At 45.7% G+C, this 21,684-nt stretch overlaps 1 protein-coding gene across 1 annotated transcript in view; it reads right to left on the bottom strand.

The window, feature by feature from the left end:
- Positions 1–21,684, bottom strand: part of LOC122814504 (Snf2 related CREBBP activator protein) — a 3,617,155-nt gene that overhangs the window by 259,551 nt on the left and 3,335,920 nt on the right. The window lies entirely within an intron of this gene.

Here is a 21,684-nt window from a genome sequence, read left to right as displayed (position 1 = left end):
TTTATTATATTTTGTTCATATGTGTACAGCACTGATCAAATATGACCATTTGCAGGCTCGGCCAGGGTTACACACAAAGTAACAGTAAAGTAAAACTAAAGGTATACAACTAAATTGTACAATACAGTGACAGAACAGATATAGAAATATACACACTTGGAAGATTTTAAAATAAACATATAAAAACTATTCATTTAATCATTTAAAACAGTGAAAGGGTTTCTGTGGATATGTTCCAGCCACAACTCAAGCTAAAATGTCAAAGCCCCAGAGGTAACCAATAGTAGCTAATCAAGTGGCATATCTCTGAGAGGTGGGACATGAAATACAAGAAGAAATCTCATGGGGAGAATATCTGCACAAACAGGAATGCAAGTCAACCACTACAAAGATTAGTGTAAGAAAATACATATGCACAGAATCAGAGACTCAGGACTAATACCTGCCAATAAAATGCAACTTTAACCAGGGCCGAACAATATCATTCAGGTCTATGAAATCAATGTACACTTCTTTTGCATGCAAACATGACTGTCTGGTGTCTACAATGCACACAGATGGACACTGCAAGACAGTGGTCTGAACCCACATGCAGGGCACCAAATGCTTGAAGGCTTACACAGTCAAAGTGAAAGAATGAGTTTGTCATGACAACTACACCTCCCTAAACAAGGGTCTATCAGATCCCTTTCCTATAGTTTCCAATAGGATAATTACAGTAAATTAGCTTTCTGAAATGTTATCCTTAACAAGCTTTACGTCCCAGAAAACAACAATGAACAGCCAAGTGTTGCACAGTGCCACCCCATCTACTTGAGGATGTGCAGCTGACTATGCAGGATGTGAGGGAGCAGGCAGCCATCACAGCAGCTACTTAAAGATGCTCTGCCTTAGCTTCTAAAGCATGCCATCAATTCTTTCTTTACTCTAGGCTGCCTATGTTGTGTGGTTCTAGACGCACTGTCCTGTATCCTACGACAGTAACACTTCCTGAACCCATACACTTACCTAGCCAGACTGGAACCAGAATCCTGGTCTCCCCACAATCTGCAAAAAGTATCCTGCCTCCACCAGATCATCACCCCCCCCGGAAAGGCAACAGGCACTGTTCTGTCATTTGTTTCTTCTCTGCCAGCAGGTACATAAACTTGGATCATCAAAGCTCCAAGGTATGTAGTTGAAATAAACATTTAAAATAACTGGATCAGCACCTGATGGCAAAACTTACACACATTAGTTGGACAAGTGCAGAAGTTAGGCTTAGCATCCCTTACTGTGAAGATGAATTTCACGCATGTATAGCTGTATGAACTATCAGGGCACATTTATGTTAGCAGCTCACCATAACAGGTGTATGCTGTGGTGATTGGAGACTTGGTCAAAACGTGGCCATCTGCCCTTTTTTGGTTTGACTTCCAGAGCTTTAGCAGACATCCACGCCTAGCATCAGTGCGACATTCAACTTACAAAGGAGAAGCACTCTGCATCATTTTCAGTTCTTTTTTTTGACTAAAAGTAAGACGGCATGACTTGGCCAGATCCGATCCTTAGTTTGTGAAGTCTACAAGGATGTGGAACTAATTCATGTTTTGATGCTTTGTTGCAAAAAAGGCTATGATCAAAGTCCTTGAAGGTGGGTTCCTTAAATGCATGCTCCGCCTAGACTCTGGCTCCTGGACAGATATATAAGCATCTTCTCTGCTGCTTTTATGTGCATAAATACACCTCCAGAAGAAATCCTAATATGGGGCACTGCACCATCCTTTTAAAGTCCTAAAGTATAAGGGGTAAGGGCCAAAAATTCAGTGCTACGAGGGAGGGAGGGAGACTGACTGCATAATCAAGCATCAGCTGCTACAGTGCATTATACAACTGCACCATCCTTTGTACAGAACACTGCTGCATTATGAATCCATATGCACAGGAAACGTATTACTGCAACCAAACTGGAAAAATGCATCTACAGCACACCATGAAATGCTGCTGCGGCTCTGGCCTGACTCCTAGACAGAATCTGCAGCTTGCAATACCTGGAAAAAGTATGGACAGGTGTTCAGGCTGCAGGGCTGTCACACTTTTAAAAAAGGCTGATGTGACAGATGCTGCCCTGGCAGAATATTCTTTCATTATAGCCACCAAGAAGTTTGTTACTATCACAATAAAAAACAACACAGCTGGCCAAAATCCACTTAAGGACATAAAAACAATACTAAGTAAGCGGTTACAAGGACCATAAGATGCTTAGCTATGTAAGCTGTTACAAGGACCATAAAATGCCTAGCTATGTAAGCTGTTACAAGGACCATAAGATGCCTAGCTATGCAAGCGGTTACAAGGACCATAAAATGCCTAGCTATGTAAGCTGTTACAAGGACCATAAGATGCCTAGCTATGCAAGCAGTTACAAGGACCATAAGATGCCTAGCAACGCAAGCAGTTACAAGGACCATAAGATGCCTAGCTATGCAAGCGGTTACAAGGACCATAAAATGCCTAGCTATGTAAGCTGTTACAAGGACCATAAGATGCCTAGCTATGCAAGCAGTTACAAGGACCATAAGATGCCTAGCTATGCAAGCAGTTACAAGGACCATAAGATGCCTAGCTATGCAAGCGGTTACAAGGACCATAAAATGCCTAGCTATGTAAGCTGTTACAAGGACCATAAGATGCTTAGCTATGCAAGCAGTTACAAGGACCATAAGATGCCTAGCTATGCAAGCAGTTACAAGGACCATAAGATGCCTAGCTATGTAAGCTATTACAAGGACCATAAGATGCCTAGCTATGCAAGCAGTTACAAGGACCATAAGATGCCTAGCTATGCAAGCAGTTACAAGGACCATAAGATGCCTAGCTATGCAAGCAGTTACAAGGACCATAAGATGCCTAGCTATGTAAGCTGTTACAAGGACCATAAGATGCCTAGCTATGCAAGCAGTTACAAGGACCATAAGATGCCTAGGTTACAAGGACCATAAGATGCCTAGCTATGTAAGCTGGTACAAGGACCATAAAATGCCTAGCTATGTAAGCTGTTACAAGGACCATAAGATGCCTAGCTACGTAAGCGGTTACAAGGACCATAAAATGCCTAGCTATGCACACCTTTAAGCAGACACACACAGTCTGTCTCCCCCTTTTCAAGCACTTAATAGTGCTCACCTCCCATATTGAGCAAGATTGTACATCATAAACCTGGTGTACATTTCTGTCTATTCATTCAGTCAAAAATTAGCCTTAAAGGTAGTCAAATTAGTTCTTTATTTGACTTGTAGTGGTAACTTATTCGATAGGCTGGGAATCCACTGAGTTAGGAACCAATCTCTCCAGTGAGCCTTGTTTATTTTTGGTGTAGATTTAGGTCTTTAATGAGGGTGTTTGTACAGCCAATGATTTTGCATTGGAGGTGGTCAAACAGGATTGGGTCTTTCATGGCATGAAAAGCAGGACCCAAGTTGCTTTTGAACAGCCTGTAGGCTACAGAGAATAATGAGAACTGTGACAGTCTTCTGGGACAGCTGAAAGATTTAAGGCCTTTGATTTTTCTTGGTAAGGCATTTTTGGGGCCTTTCCAGTTGCACAATATGTTTGGATTTATACATACTAAAGGAGCATTTTTTTCACCAAGTACAGTGGCAGGTTTTCTTTGGATCTTGAAAACATTCTCTTGGAAATCGGCTGGGATACTGACTATAATGGAAACAATAATCAAACAGCGAGTTTTATGTAACTATTTATATTTGTTAATCAGGTTTGTGCACCGATCTCAATGGGCCACTTCCAAGCACAGCCTGAAAAGGATCACATAATTGTCCACATACCATGGGTCTTTTATGACTGTACCTGAAGAGGAGTACCATTTAAACATATAAGGTGGGAAAAAGTTTGTTTACCAAATGCTATGAAGCTGCACTTTTTCCGTTGAACTCGAGATCATTTTCAATACAGCAGGTATGTGCATATTCCAGCCCTTGCAGGAAATGCTTAGTACATGTTGAGTGGTTAACAAGAGCGCAGCTTGCAGTCATGAGAAAACGTCAACCACACATCTGAGATACTGGACTGGATGTCTGCAAAATAAATGCTGAATAAAAGGTGAGCCAGCACTGATCCTTGTGATACCATACCAGTTACAATTTTACATTCAGATAGGGTACCAGTAACATTCTCAAAATGGGATCTGTTGGATAGACAATCAGCAATTTGAACAAGATTTACTAGAAACTGGTCCGCCTTCTTTTTCATGTGCAAAGGAAACAAACAGAAGGCCCATCTGAAATGGCAGAAAGGTGCACCTTAAATGTGGCAAAGGAAAGGCTTTCTGAAAACGGCTCTGACAAAACACTGAATGATCAACGGCTCCTTGATCACTTAGGGTCTTCCCCCCTTGAACAACATCAGCAGGAAAACTCCACGAAGCTAATAAAGTCTTCATTGTGCTAGGTATCCTGGCCTCCTGAAGGGTGCACATTACTTCCTCTGGAGTTTACTCTTGGAAGGTACCACTCTGAGATGATCCAGGTCACCAGACTTTGGCTCTTTACATTTGGCGTGAACTAAAACTCAACCATCCTGGGACAGCAGTGTGCACTGCTGGGGAACTAGGACAGAACCATCACCCTTCCCATTTGCACTACAAGGTAAAACCACAGCTGCATTTGACAAAACTGGATGTACCAGAAACACACTGGCCATGTCCATTAAAATCTTCTGAAGTATGTTGGGGATTATAAGTCAGGAAGGAAAGAAATACAGCAGACCCCTTCCCCAGGGGGTGGCAAAAGCATTTACCGCCCATGCCTTATTGCATGGACATATGGAAAAATTCTTCTGCAGCTTCCAATAATATCCCAATGCAAAGATCAAGCCACTGGAGACTTCAATCCTGTGTGTGAAGGAATTTTTTTTTGGGTGGGGAGGGGGCACAGCTTCTGTTCATGGGTTTGAGTGTGGTTTTTACATATTTATCTGCTATAGTGTTTTGATGTGAGGTGATGCAACATACATGGACATAAAATGCCAGATTGAAAGATAGCCCCTTATAACATCAAAGCCAATCTGCACAATCGGTAAGAATGCCTTCCATTTTATGTACCACATCACCATGATACTGACTGTAGTAACTCTAAGGATGCCTAAGGTCAGAAATGACCAGAGTACTCTCAGGAACAACATTCAGGGACATTGTTTTACTTTTAATCAAATAACTGTTGACTGTGTAAGTAGGCTGTTCCAAAGATCCTTTATAGCCATAACACAGGCCAAAGGCCATCGGATGTTTACACAAGTGCTGCTGCTTACAAAGTAAAGTTGTGTACACTTACCATAAATGCAGATGTTCAAGTGTATTCACCTGTTGCAGTCATCACATCTGAGTTATCCCTGCCAGGGTAGCCCTCGGCAGGCATGAATACCAGAGGCTTAGTATTTCTGCGTCGGTTGCTGTCGCTTCAATACTTACGTCAGGTCGTCAGTGGTATAAAGTAAGGCAGACGAAGCCATTACATCAGTTTTTCTTGCCCTAACCTGTCAGGAGCCCCCCTGTAGGAGCCAGGTTCTGCTGGAAGAACCCCACCAGTAGAAAGCAAATACCAATATATCCCTTGTAAGGAAAGAGAAGAAAGGGGGATGGAGGGAGGGAAACCCGGACTGCAACAGTGAATACACTGGAACATCTACATTTATGCTAAGTGTACAGAACTGTACTATGTTCTTCGTGTTTCACTGTTGCAGTCATCACAGCTGGGTTGATTCCCAAAGCAGAGGAAAAGGATGGAGGTCAGTCAAGGAAACTAGGGGCTGTATAGGATGCCCTGCAAGACTGCAGAGGCAAACCCTGCCCTGGATTTGGAGGAGAGAGGCAGGTGGTAATGTTTGGTAAAAGTGTGAACAGATGTCCAGCTCGTGGGGACTCCTCTGAGGAAAGCTGCAGAGGTGGAGGCTGCTCTGGTGGAGTGAGTCCTGACCCCCCTGGGCGGGGGGTGGGGTGGGCTTTCCATGTTGTTTGTAGCAGAAATGGATGCAGTGTGCTATCCATTTGGAAATGGTTTGCTTGGAGATGGGCTTTGCCTTCTGCCCTTGTAGCAAAACTAACCAGCAATTGATCAGGCTTTCTGAAGGATTTAGCTCTGTCTAGATAGAATCTGAGCTGTCTGTGCACATCTAGAGAGTGCAGGATCCTTTCCCCCTTGTTCTGGGGATTAGTAAAAAAAAAAAAAAAGGTGGGCAAATGAATGGAGTGGTTGACAGCCACACTGGACACCACCTTGGGCATGAAGGATGGGTTAGTTCTGAGGGATAACCTGTCAGCATGGAAGGGTTCCACAGTCATAAGCGCTTGCAGCTCAGAGACTCTTCTGGCTGAAGTGATGGCCAGAAGGAAAGCTGTCTTCCAGGAAAGAAAATTTAGCTCTGCAGAAGAAGCTGGTTCGAAAGGGGGCTGGGTGAGCTTTTCCAACACAAAGTTAAGGTCCCAAGCTGGGGTTGGTGCTCTTCTGGGTGGCCTCAATTTACTAGCCCCTCGTAGGAACTGTTTGATCAAAGAGCGTGAGAAAAGGGGCTGCTCAGGGGGGAATGCAGCAGAGATGATAGAGGCATGAATTTTTATAGAGAAGAGAGAGAGGCCACTGTGTAGTAGGTCAGCTAAGTAATCCAGGATGAGAGGGAGGGAGGGCTGTGCCGTATTGGCTCCCTTAGCCTGGATCCAGCTGCAGAACCTTTTCAATTTGTCAGCATAAGACTTTCTAGTGCCAGGGCATCTGGCCTCACGTACAACATCTAGAACCTGCTTAATGAGGTTGGCAGATTGATCGGTGGTTATGGAATAAGCCAAGCTGCCAAACTGAGTGTCTGCAATTGGGAATGCATGAATTCCCCTTCCCTCTGGGTCAGGTTTGGAAATTTGAAGAAGATGCCATGGTGGCAGTGGGGACAGGCTGCGTAGCAAGGGGGACCAGTGCTGGCGAGGCGAGTCTGGAGCTATAAGAATTGTCCTTGGTTTTTCCTCCTTTATTTTGAGCAGTACCCTGGGGATGAGAGGTAGTGGAGTAAAGGCGTAGACCGATAGATTGACCCAGGTGAAGGACAGGGCATCCAGTTTCCAAGCCATGCAGTGATGGTCTCTGGTGCAGAATTTGCTGAGCTGATGGTTGGTGTGGGAGGCAAAGAGGTCGACCTTCGGGGTGCTCCATTTCTGAGTTATTAGGGTGAAGGTTCTTCTGTTGAGCTGCCACTCGTGTGGGTCCAGAAGATTTTTGCTTAACTGGTCTGCCACAGAATTGAGAGAACCTGGTAGGAATGGTGCTAACAGGTGCAGTTGCATGGCAGAGGCTGTGGGCCATAGGGTTATGGCCAGCCTGCATAGAGGGTAAGAGTGAGTCCCTCCTTGCTTGTTGATATACTTCACAGTGGTGGTGTCTGTTTTGATCAGGAGAGCCTCTGGGGAGAGAAGGGGCTTGAAAACTATCAAGGCGTGCTGGACAGCCATAATCTTTTTGATGTGCAGAGGGATTTGCTGCAGGCTCCATTGGCCCTGTATGTACCTGCCATCCAGGTGTGCACCCCAAGCATAGTCTGATGCGTCTATGGTGAGGGTCTGGGCGGTGGAGGGTGGTGAGAAAGGTAGTCCCTTTGTTGTGGGAGCATACTGTTGCCCACCAAAGAAAATATTTTCTGAGGCAAGGAATTATAGGTATAAGAGTCTCCAGGTCTTGAAAGTGTTGACACCAAAGGCTCTTTAGGTACCACTGAAGTTTCCTCATATGCATTCTGGCATATGGAATGAGTAGTATGCAAGATGCCATGAACCCCAGAGCTTGCAGGATCTTCCTTGCAGTTAGCTGGGGCCTGGTGGCTAGTTGACAGAAGTAGGCTGTCAGGATAATTTGTTTCTCTGCAGTAAGGTATGCCATCTGGGATGCTGTGTCCAGACTTGCTCCCAGGAAGATTATCCTTTGGGTGGGCACCTGTTTGGATTTCTTTTCATTGACAGTGTACCCTAGGGAGGTAAGTAGGGTCTTTACAAAGGCCAGATGCTTGAGCAGCTTTTCCTGGCCATCTGCCTGAATAAGGCTGTCATCTAAGTATGGGTAAATCTGAATATTTCAATGCAAAAGGCAATGGCCTGAGCCAGACATTTTGTGAAAACTCTGGGAGCAGTAGATAAACCAAAGGGGAAGCGCACAGAATTGAAAGTGTTGAGATCCTGCCCTGAAGCAGCAATATTTCCTGCACAATCCCCTGACCGGAATGTGGAGGTAGACCTCTTTTAGATCAAGGGTGGCTAGCCAAGCGTCCTTGGAGAGCATGGGTTGCAGCTGCTGGAGGGTGAGCATTTTGAATTTTGGGATCACCAAGAAGGTGCTTAGAATGGATAGATCGAGGATGGGGCACCAGGTGCCCTCTTTTTTGGGCACCAGAAAAAGCCTGGAGTAGGAACCTTGGCCTATCCGTTCTGCAGGAACGTGCTCTACTGCCCTCATAAAGAGCAGGGAAAGGATTTGCTTTTGTGTCTCTGCCTGCTGATTTGGTGGTAGGTCTGGGAACCCTTTTGGCGTTGGAAGGGTGTGGAAGGAAAATATGTATCCCTGAGACACAGTGGTCAGAACCCAGTGATCCTTGGTAATGGTGGCCCAGGTGCTTGAGTGAAAGGAGTGTTTTCCTCCTAGGGGTAAGTGAAGATAGGCAGAGGGAGGGGGTGGAGGAGGTGAGTCATTGTGAGTTCTTATAAGGGGGTGGCTTAGAACTCTCTGGTTTCGAAGTGGAGGTAGTTCACTGCTTAGATCTCTGCATTCCCTGGGGCTGCTTCCATGGGGCCTAGGCTGGGCCGGTTTACTGGGAGCAGGAAAGGACCAGTGTTTGGAGGGACAATGCCTGCTGAACCTAGTGGGCTGAACCTGCAAGAAATCCTCAACCGTCTGCATAGATTTTCTTCTTCTTCCATCTTTTTTAAGACCTCTTCTGCCTTAGTGCCAAATAAGTTATCTTTGTGCAAGGGGGCATCCAACAACTTAGATTTGACATGTCTGGCAAGGGCCGTTCCTTAATCCATGCATGCCTTCTAATGACAGATCCAGTGACTGCTGACTTGCAAGATGCTTCTAGGGTGCCAAAACCACAGTGCAAGGTGCGTTTAGTTACTTGACTTGCAGAACCCAGTAACCCTTGTAAATCTTTAGATTCTGCCCAAGCAGGAAAGGAAGACATTTTTTGTTTAAGGAGTTCCAAGGTATGTTGCTGAAATTTCAGCATATGGAACTGACAGTTTAGTGCCCTGATAGCAGGAGTAGCTGAGACATATACTTTTTTTTACCCCATCTGTCCATTGCATGGGAATCCATGTCTGAGTGGGTGGGATTCTTAGTAGAGGTAGCTTTAATCCCTTTTGGCCCTTGAGAAATGACCTCAGGATCAGCTGTAGGATTTTGAAAAAGATATTTGTGCGAGTCAGGGACTCTATAGTACCTCTCAGGTTTTCTGGGAGCAGGAGGAAGGGCATCAGGAGTCAAGCTGGATTAGAGGAAAACCTCCTCCAAAACATCCAGGACTGAGGAGATGGCCAAGGGTCTGTGCTGCGGAAGATCTAAGAATTCCCTGAGTCTCTTTTTAGACTGAGGGTAGTCCTGACTCTCCCACTGGAAATGCTCCCTTAAAGTATGCAGGGTTTCCCCAAAGGAAAAATCCTCTGGGGGGAGAGGCTGAAGGAATGGAATCCTCTGCATCAGAATACTCATAAGTGGAGAGGGGTAGCACGTCTTCATAGATGCATCAGATTCATCTGAGTCTTGTTCAGACAAAACTACAGGGGACAGATCTCTTTTCCTCTTGGAGAGGGTAGCTTGACTTCCCCTGATCAGCATAATGTCTTCCGCCATTTTAAGCATTTGAGACTGAGGCAAGGTAGCAGGCGCCTGAGAGTGGGTCGTCAGTTTCTTGGGTGAGGTTCATACCCTGGGCCTGAGAAACTACTTAGTTTTAGAAAGAATGGTAGTCGCAAAAGACGACGTCAGTTTGTGTCGAGATTCGGTAGTGCAAAGGCCTTCCTCGGAAGCCAATGCCTGCTCAGCGGCTCCGGACCCATCCAAGGTTGAGACAACCGCAGGATCCTTAGTCAAAGAAGAGTTTTGCAGCATACCGGACTCCAAAAGGGTCTTGGTAGCGGCCTGCGAATCAACAGAAGCGGTCATCAGGGGCTGTGAAAGCACCTCACTGAGTACCGGAGAACTACTAGCTTAACGGAAGTGTCTTGTAGGTTTGGACCTGTCCGGTCTGTCGCTGTCTTTATCTTTACGTTTTTTCAGGAGATATGCTGTCGGATGGCTTACCGAAGCCATAATGGAATTAGAGAACTGTAAGTGAAAATATCTGGCTACAATAAAGGCCCGACGAAGGATAATTCTGGCGTTGAAAAAGCACAGAAACTGCAACGAGGGACATTGTGGTCTGGGTCTAAACAAGTAACGCAGTAGGAGTGAAAGTCTCAGTGTGGTATTTGCTTTCCACAGGCGAGACCTATTAACTTTTTCTGACATCGGTTAGTGAAAGAAAAAAGGATCCCCAACGGGGTACTTAGCTTTAGAAGACTTCAACTTCAATTCGGTAGACAAAACTCAGGTAGCATCTGACCGGCACTTGTGCGAACTGCTTCTGCTTCGGGCTCGTCAAGAAAGAAAGACGTAATGGCGTCGGCTGCCTTACTTTAATACTACTGAAGACCTGATGTCAGTCCTCAAGTGACAGCAAACGAAGCTGAAATACTAAGTCCCTGGTATTTGAGCCAGTTGAGGGCTACCCCGGCAGGGATAACCCAAATGTGATGACTGAATGAGTGAAACACGAAAAACATCGGTCACTGAAGCCATTTAAGAGCACTTTTCAAATTCAAGGTGTCATACAGACCTGGAAAATTTTCAGCTCTCAGGCCTAACTGCCACTTCAGTTCTCTCACCTGCAATAACCAATCAGTCTCTCCAAAAAAAAATCAACTTGCTCCAAAATAAAAATTAAAACTTTGTCAAAATTATGGCAATTTACACTGCGCTTCCCCAAGGCATTAGTCATGTCCTTGTGTCTTACTGCACTGTGTTCTTTAATTCTGTCACTGAGTTTCCTAATCGTCTTCCCCATGTAAAAACAGTATCATGATGTATAAATGCTACAGTACACAAGTAATGAACTATTACAATCACAATAATGTGTAAACACTACTGTAAAATTGCAATGAAAGTGTAAACGTTGCCAGTGAAAATGTAACTGCAACAAATGCATTTACCACATCTAAACATGCCTTTAGGTTTCTCTGTCACATTAATGATAGACAATAAAAATGGACGATCATTATTTTCAAAACAGGATTTTAAAGTCTTGGTACGTTTAATGAAAAAACAAGGATCAGTACCCAAAAGGTTGCAAACGTTAAGATCACTTTGGATAATTTTTGAATTTTCAGTTAATATGTTTCTTAAGACAGAAGCAGCTCTGCAAACAGGCAGTGAAAAACAGAGTATGTTGAGTGGCAGCACAGATGTTACGTGATCATATCTCGCCTACATTCAATACTGATGGGCCCGGAGCCGATCCCTCGGCTCCGACTCAGCACGCTATGCTATAGAGCGAGGCCTCTTATTGGCTGAGCTATTTCTTATCCCAGGATGCACCACCACTAATCCTCCTGATCTCGTTTGCCGCTTACAAGCTAGGACGTGGTCTCAACTTGGCTGGGCTAAGTACTGTTTTATTCAGGCTTTTCCAGTCAGGAATTTGCTTATTTTGTACCCAAAAGCTGTTTTAACAGCTATTGTTGTGGTACGAGTGCGTTTGAGTATATCTGTTGAGGAATTTGTGTTTTTTCGTTAAGGGAAGGTTTCCCGTTTAAGTTAGAGGGGCCTTCCCCTATTTGCTATTTCTAGCGTTTTATTTATGTGTCAAGTACCTGCTTAAGTTAGAGGGTCTTGACCCTTCTTTTTCTGTGTTTTGTGCAACTGAATTGTTTGTTTAAAAAAAAAAAAAAAACTTTATATTTTAAACTTAAAACTTGCTAGTTTTTGTCTATATTATTATTAATCTTAGAAGTTTGTTAGCATGTCTAAAGAGCATAGACCCTCTGGGTTTAAAAAGTGCGCGAGGTGTGGTTATAAGATGTCCATAACGGACGACCACTCTTCGTGCGTTTATTGTTTAGGCGCCAAGCACCTACAAGAGACATGTAGCGTGTGTCACGCCTTTTCATCAAGAGTCCTCCAGGAGAGGAAGAACAAATTAATTCTAAAAGGGTTGATTAAGCCATCCTTAGAGGAGGCTTTATCTTCTTCTTCCTCTCTTTCAAAAAAGCAAAAAGCTTCGGCTCCGACCAGTCTGTCGGAACCGACTGCCAAAAAACCTAGGCAGGCTTCTCCATCGGCTCCACGGACTTCGGAGCCGAGGGCGGAACGGTCTGCCTCGATGCCTCCAGTCTCGACCCCTCTGGTTTCGGAGCCGAGGACTGGGGCATCGAGAGGCGGGTCACCTTCATCGGCTCCACTGATATTGGAGCCGATGAGGGTTGCCGGCTCAGACTCTTCCCCTTCGGCACCGAAGTCCTCATCGGCACCGAGGGAAATTGCTTTGAGATCTCCCTCGGAACCGATAGTAATAGAATCCATTCGGAGCCGGTCCCCTAGTCCTATGGAGCCGATGGAGAAATCGGTTCGGACCCGATCGGTGTCATCTAGATCCTCCAAGATGTCTGATTCGGACATTGACAGGGTGCTCCTAAGACTCTTCCAGTCTCCGGTGTTTCAAAAGTTAGTTTCGCCTCCAGCCCATTCGGCTTCGGAGCCGATGGTCCACCCTGCTACTATGGTTCCTCCTCCAACAGCCTCGGAACCGATGGAGGTTTTAGGGTCGGGCCCGACCCTTACTCCAACTCCGGCTCTTGAGTCGGAGTTCGGTACGCGGACTTCTTCTGTCGGCCCCGGGGGGGGGGGGACGCTTCGGGACTGATGTTTTCGGTCCCAAGCCTTCCTCTCGGTGCGTCGGCTGCGGGAGTGCCGTCTACCGTCATGGCCACGGAGGTGGGACCCTCCCAGGATTCTGGTGGTCCCGCCTTCAGGGCTATGAGGAGTGCGTTAGCCAAATCATCTTTGGCTACCTCCACGGTCTCCCCAGCTCCTTCCCTGCATACTGAGACTGGGTCTTTGGCAGTCCCCCTCTCCTTAGACAGCGGAGCCCCGGGGCCTGAGGTTACCCCCACTGGGGTTTACCCCCCTCCTGGAGGTCCTTCTGAAGCTTCTTCGGAGGAACCCCCCAGGAAAAGATCGTGCCAGAGGAAGCACGTTGACTCTCCTGATGAGTCTCTTACATCAGACACTGATCTCGATGATGCAGAAGGGTCCCCTAAGTCGTCCTCAGATGATGTCTCCTTTGCAGACATCCTGGAAGCCCTTAAACAACGAGGCGGCTGGCAATCCAAACCCCCTTCTGCTGATGAGTCGGTGTTCCTTAAGGCCTTCGGGGCTCAGCCCTCCTCCTCCTGGGTGTCTCCACCCTTCGACGAGCTCTTGGACTTGATCTGTCGAAGGGCGTGGGAACACCCAGACTCTGTGGAACCGGTGCCTGCTCCTCCTAATAAGTTCCTGTCAGCACCCCCGGAAAAAGAGTTCCTGACTAAAGGTATGGCAGTAGATGCTTTGGTGGTGGCATCTGCTACCCAGCAAGATGTAGCAGAGGCTTTGACGTCCGTCCATCCTCCTAATAAGGAGTCTAGGAGCATGGATCGGTACGGTAAGCGCACCCTAAGTTCAGCGGCCTTTACATTAAGGTCCTTGAACTATCTCGCGCACTTTACCAGATTTCAGAGGGATCTGATTAAAGAACTTTCCGATACCCTCTTGGGTAACCTACCTGAGGAGCTGGCCCAGACGGTTGGCTCTCAGCTGGCTACACTGTCGTCCATTTCAAACTCGTCCATGAGGCTCATTTCTTATGCGGCAGAAGGGGCGGGTACAGGCATTGCTCTACGGAGACAAGCCTGGCTCCGCCTGTGTCATTTTATGGAGGCCTTTAAGTCTTCCTTTGCAGACGCCTTTGATGGGTCCTCCTGTTTGGACCCAAGGTAAAGGACACACTGACCGCTGCGAGCAGGAAGGTAAGACTTGACTGTCAGGGGCACGATTTTCCACTCCCTTCGGCCTTACCCCAAGGCTAAAAGAGGAGGGAAAATGTGGTTCCGTAGATCTCAGAAGTCTTACCCTCACAGCAGGACGATCCCCCTTCCAGAGGCAGGGGAGGGGGAAATTCTTCTGGAAGACGCCGTCCCAGACGCGGCAGAGGCCCTCGCAACACTGGAGACCGCGAGTCCTTTCGTGGCTCTTCAGCCTTTCACAGTCCCTGAGGGATTGCCTGACTGTGCAGCTCCGGAGCCAGTCGGGGTCGCTTTCGAAGCACCTAAAAGCCTGGGAAGGTATCACTCAGCACCGATGGGTGCTTCGAATTATCGCCGGAGGTTACACCATCCCTTTCTCTCACTCTCCACCTCAGTCCAAAAAAATCCCGGACCCGCCACCCAGTCAATGGGAAACTGCAGCTTCAGAAGTTTCAAAGCTGCTGCAAAAAGGAGTCATCCAACCGGTCCCCGCAGACCAGATCGGATTAGGGACTTACTCAAGATTCTTTTTGGTGCCAAAAAAGACCGGGGACTTGAGACACATTTTGGATCTCAGCATTCTAAACCGTTCAGTCAAAAAGTCCAAGTTCCGAATGGTCACCCTACAAACTATTCTCCCATTGCTGGAGAAAGGTGTTTGGATGTGCTCCATAGATCTCAAGGACGCTTATTACCATATCATGGTACATCAAGCGTCCAGGACACATCTGCGCTTCAGCCTAGGAGGCAGTCATTTTCAGTTCCGCGCGCTGCCCTTTGGTCTCACCACAGCCCCCAGGGAGTTCACCAAATGTTTGGCAGTTGTGACTGCTCACCTGAGAAGTCTAGGATTCCAGGTGTTTCCATATCTAGACAACTGGCTCCTAACTGCCACCTCCAAGCATCTACTATTGCGGAGCCTACAAGCCACTATATCACTGGGCAATTCCCTTGGAATCACCTTCAATTGGCCAAAGTCTGTGTTGCTGCCATCTCAACACATAAGATTCATAGGGGTAGAGATAGACTCAAATCGAATGCGGGTCTATCTACCTACAGACAGGATACAAACCATACAGGCTCAAGTTCGAGCCTTACTTCCCAGATCCAAAGCCCCAGCCAGAATGGTCCTGCAGCTATTGGGATCCATGTCCGCCACGGTTCTTCTAGTCCCCCTGGCAAGGTTGCACATGAGAATTCTCCAGTGGCTTCTTTCAGCTCAGTGGTCCTTTCAGGAACTCCCTCTCAGTCACCTCATATGGATCACGGAAACCTGCAAACGGGACCTTCGCTGGTGGCTAGTACCCTCCAATTTGGATCAGGGACGACCCTTTGTTCCACCTCCTCCTGCGGCCACTTTGACCACGGACGCCTCCCAGATGGGGTAGGGGGGGCATTCCCTGGGCAGGTCAGTCCAAGGCAAATAGCACCCAAAAGAGACCCTACTTCATATCAACATCCTAGAAATGAGGGCGGTGCTTCTGTCCCTTCAAGCCCTTCACGATTACCTTCCTCAGGGGGTAATTGCCGTTCACTCAGACAACATGTCAGTTGTCTGGTACCTGAACAAACAGGGAGGGACCAGATCCTATCCCCTTTGCAGAGAGGCCATGAGAGTTTGGGAATGGGCAGTGTCGACCAAACGCTTTCTAGTGGCTACTCATATCCCGGGCAAGTCCAATGTGATAGCCGACAGACTGAGCAGAACCATCCTCTCTCCTCACGAGTGGTCTCTGAACATTACAGTTGCAAATCAGATTTTCAGCAAATGGGGAGTACCGTGTTGCGACCTCTTCGCGACTCCACTGAATGCGAAGTACAAAAAGTTCTTCTCCCTAACCCCGGCTCCGGGGAAGAGCCCCATGGATGCAGTAGCCCGTCCTTGGCCCACCGACTTGCTTTATGCCTTCTCCCTAGTTCCTCTCCTTCCCAGGATGATCCAAAAGGCATCTCTCTTGGGGAGCAAAATGATCTTAGTTGCTCCTTACTGGCCTCGTCAAGTAGGGTTCCCTTATCTTCGGAAATATGCTCTGGAAGGTCCATGGTTCCTGGATCAGATCCCAGACCTTTTGGTTCATCAGTCGGGACTATTCCACCAGTCCCTACACACCTTAAAATTGACGGCTTGGCTCCTCCTCTTCCGACTATAGTCAGGAGTCATACATTGGATCCAGAAGTTGTACACATCTTATCTTCGGCCCACAAGTCTGCTACAAAGAAATTGTATTCTAGCAAATGGAAAAGATTTGGTATTTGGGCTCAACTCCGGGGCCTGGATCCCATCACTATTCCCGTATCAGAAGTACTGAAATTTCTACCTTCTCTTTTCAATCAAGGCTCTTCAGTCTCTACCATCAAGGTTCAATTGGCAGCTATTTCCAATTTTCACGAATCTATAAACCCACCTTTAATGAGCAACAGATTGTGTAAGACCTTCTTGAAAGGTGCTGCGCTTTTAAGACCTCCGATTTCTCATCCTGCTCCTCCATGGGATCTCGATGTAGTGTTACGCGCCTTAACTTCCTTCCCCTTCGAACCGGCAGTGACATGTGATTTAAAATTTCTATCGTGGAAGACTGCCTTTCTGGTGGCGATTACTTCTGCCAGAAGGGTTTCAGAGCTTCAAGCTTTGTCTGTAAAACCTCCGTACTTGGTTTTTCACAAAGACAGAGTATCTCTCAGGCCAAATCCTTCCTCTGTCCCTAAAGTTTGTTCCAGTTTCTGCCTACAACAATCATTAGAACTTCCAGTCTTTTTTCCGAAGTATTCTAACAAAGCGGAATTCATATTCCACACATTAGATGTCCACAGGCAGTTGTGTTTTTATTTAGATAGGACCAAACAAACAAGGAAAACAGATCAGTTGTTTGTATCCTTTGCAGACAATAAATTGGGCAAAGCCGTCACTATTGCCAAATGGATCAGGGACTGTATTACTCAAGCTTATTCTTATTCTAACAAAGAGCTTACCACCTCTGTCAAAGCTCATTCTACAAGGGCTATGGCTACTTCGATAGCATTTCATTCTAAGCTTGCCATTAGTGGCATTTGTGCTGCGGCCACGTGGTCCTCCCCGCACACTTTCATTTCCCACTACAAATTGGATGTGGCATCTAGAGGACGAGCTTCATTTGGTTCCACAGTGCTCAGGAGTGTTTTCCAATGAGCCACCCAGGATTTAGGTGCTAGGGACGCTGTCCCATCAGTACAGAATGTAGGCGAGATAGGATCACATAACATCTTTTAGTTATGTACTTACCATAACTTTAGATGTTTGGGATCCATCTCGCCACATTCAATAACTCCACCCTCCTTCCCCTTCCTTGGAGATCAGAGGATATCAGAAGGTCCGAATCCTGTTGTTTCATCTTGAAACATCTAACAATGTTATATAAACAAGTTGTGCATGTGTGCATGAATGCGGACAAACAAGATCTGGGGGATTAGTGGTGGTGCATCCTGGGATAAGAAATAGCTCAGCCAATAAGAGGCCTCGCTCTATAGCATAGCGTGCTGAGTCGGAGCCGAGGGATCGGCTCCGAGCCCATCAGTATTGAATGTAGGCGAGATGGATCCCAAACATCTAAAGTTATGGTAAGTACATAACTAAAAGTTTCTGCAGTTAGAAGGGACAAAGCCACACTTAAGAATAGGTGAAAATTTAGTGGACCTGGCTGCTTTAACTTTACTTCTAACAGAGCTGATTAAGTTAGCTGGGCAATTCTTCTGTAGGAACAATTCAGTCATAAAATCACATTCCTTTTCAAAAGTGGATTATGATTAATTATGACAGTAGCTACTGTGAAGATAGGTGAAGGCTGCCTACCTAGCCAGATAGAATTTTGTAGATAATTCTGTCATTTGTAAATACTAATATAAGCCACAGGCTTGTTCTCTTAAATGGGAAAAATGGTGTTAAATGTGAAACTGCAAAAATGTAACAGTGCACTCTGCTGTTACAAAGCTGATAAGTCGATTCTTTGATGTCAAAATTTGGAGCCGGTAAGTCTGGATGAAGGAATTCTGTTTATTGTCTTGAGACCAGAGTTAATTGCTATAATTTGCATGTATAAATTATTTTATTGCTTTGACTTCCTGACCAGCTGCAATATAAAGGGCTATTAACATCTGAAAATCTGTTAGCCTGGGAACCAGAAAGAAATGATGTAATCTGAAATGAATCAGTGGTACTGTGTTATCAATTTAAGGACAGATAGAATGAGAGCATTAGAGCATTTGTCTTGAGAACATCCAACATCACCAGCACTGCCTGTTTCTGTATATAAGTAGGACTTTAGAACTGTGTTTTCTCTTAGAACTAGCTAGGAATTAGGAAGATTAGACTAATGGGTCGCAAACTGGCTCAAAGACAGAACCCACAGAGTGAGTTGCTGGAGCAATGTCAGACTCGAAACCGGTCACAAGTGGCATCCCACAGGGTTCTGTCCTGGGACCACTCTTGTTCGGTATATACTTTTCCGAGGTACAGGCAAACGTGGGCGGACTATGGCTCACCAAGTTCGCAGACTACTGCAAACTGGGTGCCATAATCGACTCTCCAGCTGACACAAACATCCTTCAAAAAGGTCTCACAGAGACAGATAACTGGTGCCAGCGCCATGGTTTAAAGCTAAATGCCAAAAAATGTATAGTCATACCCTTTGGCAAAAACAATGTGCCCACAAATTACCACATAGGCAGAAACCCATTAAGTACAGAGAAAGTTATTAGGGACCTGGGGACCCAAGTTGATAGCAATCTCTCCTTTGAAAACCACATTGCCAAAGTGGTTAGAAAGACCTTCTACATAGCCCACCTCATCATGAAGGGTTTCACATGTAGATCAAGAGAGGTAACCGTGCCACTTTACTCATCCCTCATCAGGCCCATCATAGAATACAATGCCCCTTTTGGGATGTACCTTACCCGACACCTGCAGCAATTAGAAAGACCCCAAAAGTATCTCACAAAGAGGATCAAGGGTCTCAAACAGATGCCATATGCTGCTCGGTTAAAAAAATCCAGCTCTACTCAGTTGCATACCGCCTACTTCGAGGCGATCTATGCCTGACATACAAAGCTATGTCAAATCCAGAATTAATGGACATGCTCCACCTCAGTAAATCTAAATCCCTTAGAGCCACACGCTCGAGGGACTTGAACCTCAGCACAGAAATAAATAGAACTTGCTGGAGGGAAAGATTCATAACCCAGAGGCTCCCTTCGCTCTGGAATAGAATTCCATTTCATGTGAGGCAGAGCACCTCACTGAATCTCTTCAAGAAGAATCTCGATAGGTGGATGGGGGATCGTAGGTTTGTCCCAGGGATTACTCCCGTGTCACTATTAGACAGAGGCACAGTAAACTAAACCTTAAAAAGGGCACAGTATACTCAAATCAAGGGGCGGCGTAAGCCATACAGAATCGGGCTAGGCTTATAATTGCCCCAGGGCAGATAGCCTAGTATCAACCTATGAACCTATGAAGTGTTTTTCTGTGTTGATGTCAGAACTTTTCTACGGTATTATTTTAAGTATTGCTCTGTGATCTCTGAAACACTTGACTATCACTGTGTAGCAAGAAGTATTGTCTTGTGTTTTTATTAATTACTATTAAATATTTTTAAACCTTTCAACTGTGGCTGTTTTGTGTAGAGATAATTTAAGCTCTAAGAGTACATTGCATTTATATAGTGATGCTGTACCAAGTCACTCCAAATAAGTCTCGACTGTTAGGTTGCACTTACCATTTGGATAGTAATATTGCACAGTAATAATTGGATACCCTTTTAAGGGCCTCGGAGTAGCTGATAAATATTAGCTGGGTGGTGGCTGGGTTTCTACAGTACTGTTTGGGTAAAAGGGGCATAGCTGGAGAACCTGTGCCAGCCTTCCCCCAGGAGTGTCTGCATGGTTGTATAAACTCAGAGTGTGTGTGTCAACTATGTGGGCAAGGACACGAAGCACTGGTTGGACAGAGAGGGTGTTGGAGGTTTTAGCCTACCCACTAGGTTGAGATCTGGACCCTATAGCTGTGCCAGTGGGGAGTCTTATTGGGGACATGGAGAGAAAGGGAGGAACCAGCCCAAGACTGCCTGTGATCTCTGTGTGCTCTTAAGGGAAATTGTACTTTACTGTGCGTGTATTTATTATCCTGTCCCAAATATGGATGCCCCTCACTGGTGTTCATGGTGAGGACTGAGGCTCCTTGATTGCTGGGCCAGTGCACAGGCATCACAGCTACAACTATCCAAGTACAATTTGCCTTCATAAAGCAGAATAAGTCAAATGTTGCTTACTATACACATCAGTTAATCTGTTGATTACATAAATACATGCTAAATAAACAAGGAAAAGAGGAAGGCTACTTTGGAATACTGTAAGGATAAGTACTACAAAAGACCATCTTCTACTTCTCTACATATAACACTACTGAAACAAAAGGTTTGTTCCCCTGCTGAAAACAGAAAGACAAGCATAACATGGCTGACAGACAAGTGGGAACATATAAACAAGGACTCTGCAAGGTTGCAGGAATGGTGGGAAACAGTACAATAATGTGCTTCTTCAGGTGAGGTTGTGGTGTGCCCCATCACAAGAAACAGGAACGGTCCTTGGTTAAATGATGCCAGAAGGGAATGCAAAAAGTTTCCCATTCTGGATCTCAACATCGTCAACCAACATATTCACTTTGACCACCTTTGAATGGTTACTGTGCAGTAGCTTATGCCACTGTTACCCAGGGCACAGACACTCTGCAGCAGCTTATGTCACTGTTACCCAGGGCACAGACACACTGCAGCAGCTTATGCCACTGTTACCCAGGGCACAGGCACTCTGCAGCAGCTTATGCCACTGTTGTCCAGGGCATGGACACACTGCAGCAGCTTATGCCACTGTTGTCCAGGGCATGGAGTGGTATCACTGAGCATGGAAAAAACTTCATGGCATCTCAGGGTTTGGGCTGTACAAAACACAGACCGCTCTAGTTCACTCTAGGGGAGCATCACTACTGCACAGACTTATGAGAAGTGACCACTTATCTAATTCCTCCAACACCAGGCAGGTGATGTTTTCTAGCCTTTCAAGTTAATATTGAGACTTGCGTGCCTGCCACTACTACTTTTTCATTTTGGGCTATTTTTGGCAGTTTTAACTAGTGACAGACAGGGACTTGCAGTGTTCTTAATACATTTTATTTGCCTGTTTTAATTATTGCTGTATTTCAAGCATTCACACTTGTTTGTGCCAAGATGCAACATGCTGAATAGCATGCATGACTGCACTTCATCTCTCTCTCCCCTTAAATTGCTGTTTAACTGTGCCATTTGTACTTAAGCACCTTAAACAGCCACTCAAAGAGCAACAGCTCACAAGTCATTGCAATAACTGTGCATCACTACTTGTAGTCTGTTAAGTACTGAACTCTCCTTTGTTTTACTTGTAACAACTGCTTAGTCCTACATTATAATTGCTGATGCATCTGTTCATCTTTATTTAACTGCACTGTGGTGGCAAAGCTTTGCCACATCTGTCCTGGTTCTCTGTATTACTTTAGAAGC

Source organism: Protopterus annectens, chromosome 10.part0, assembly GCF_019279795.1.
Source record: "Protopterus annectens isolate FY-2018-M chromosome 10.part0, PAN1.0, whole genome shotgun sequence".
In the NCBI taxonomy this organism is placed as follows: domain Eukaryota; kingdom Metazoa; phylum Chordata; order Ceratodontiformes; family Protopteridae; genus Protopterus; species Protopterus annectens.
Note: the sequence above shows the minus strand (reverse complement) of the source record. Positions and strands in the feature narration are given on the sequence as shown.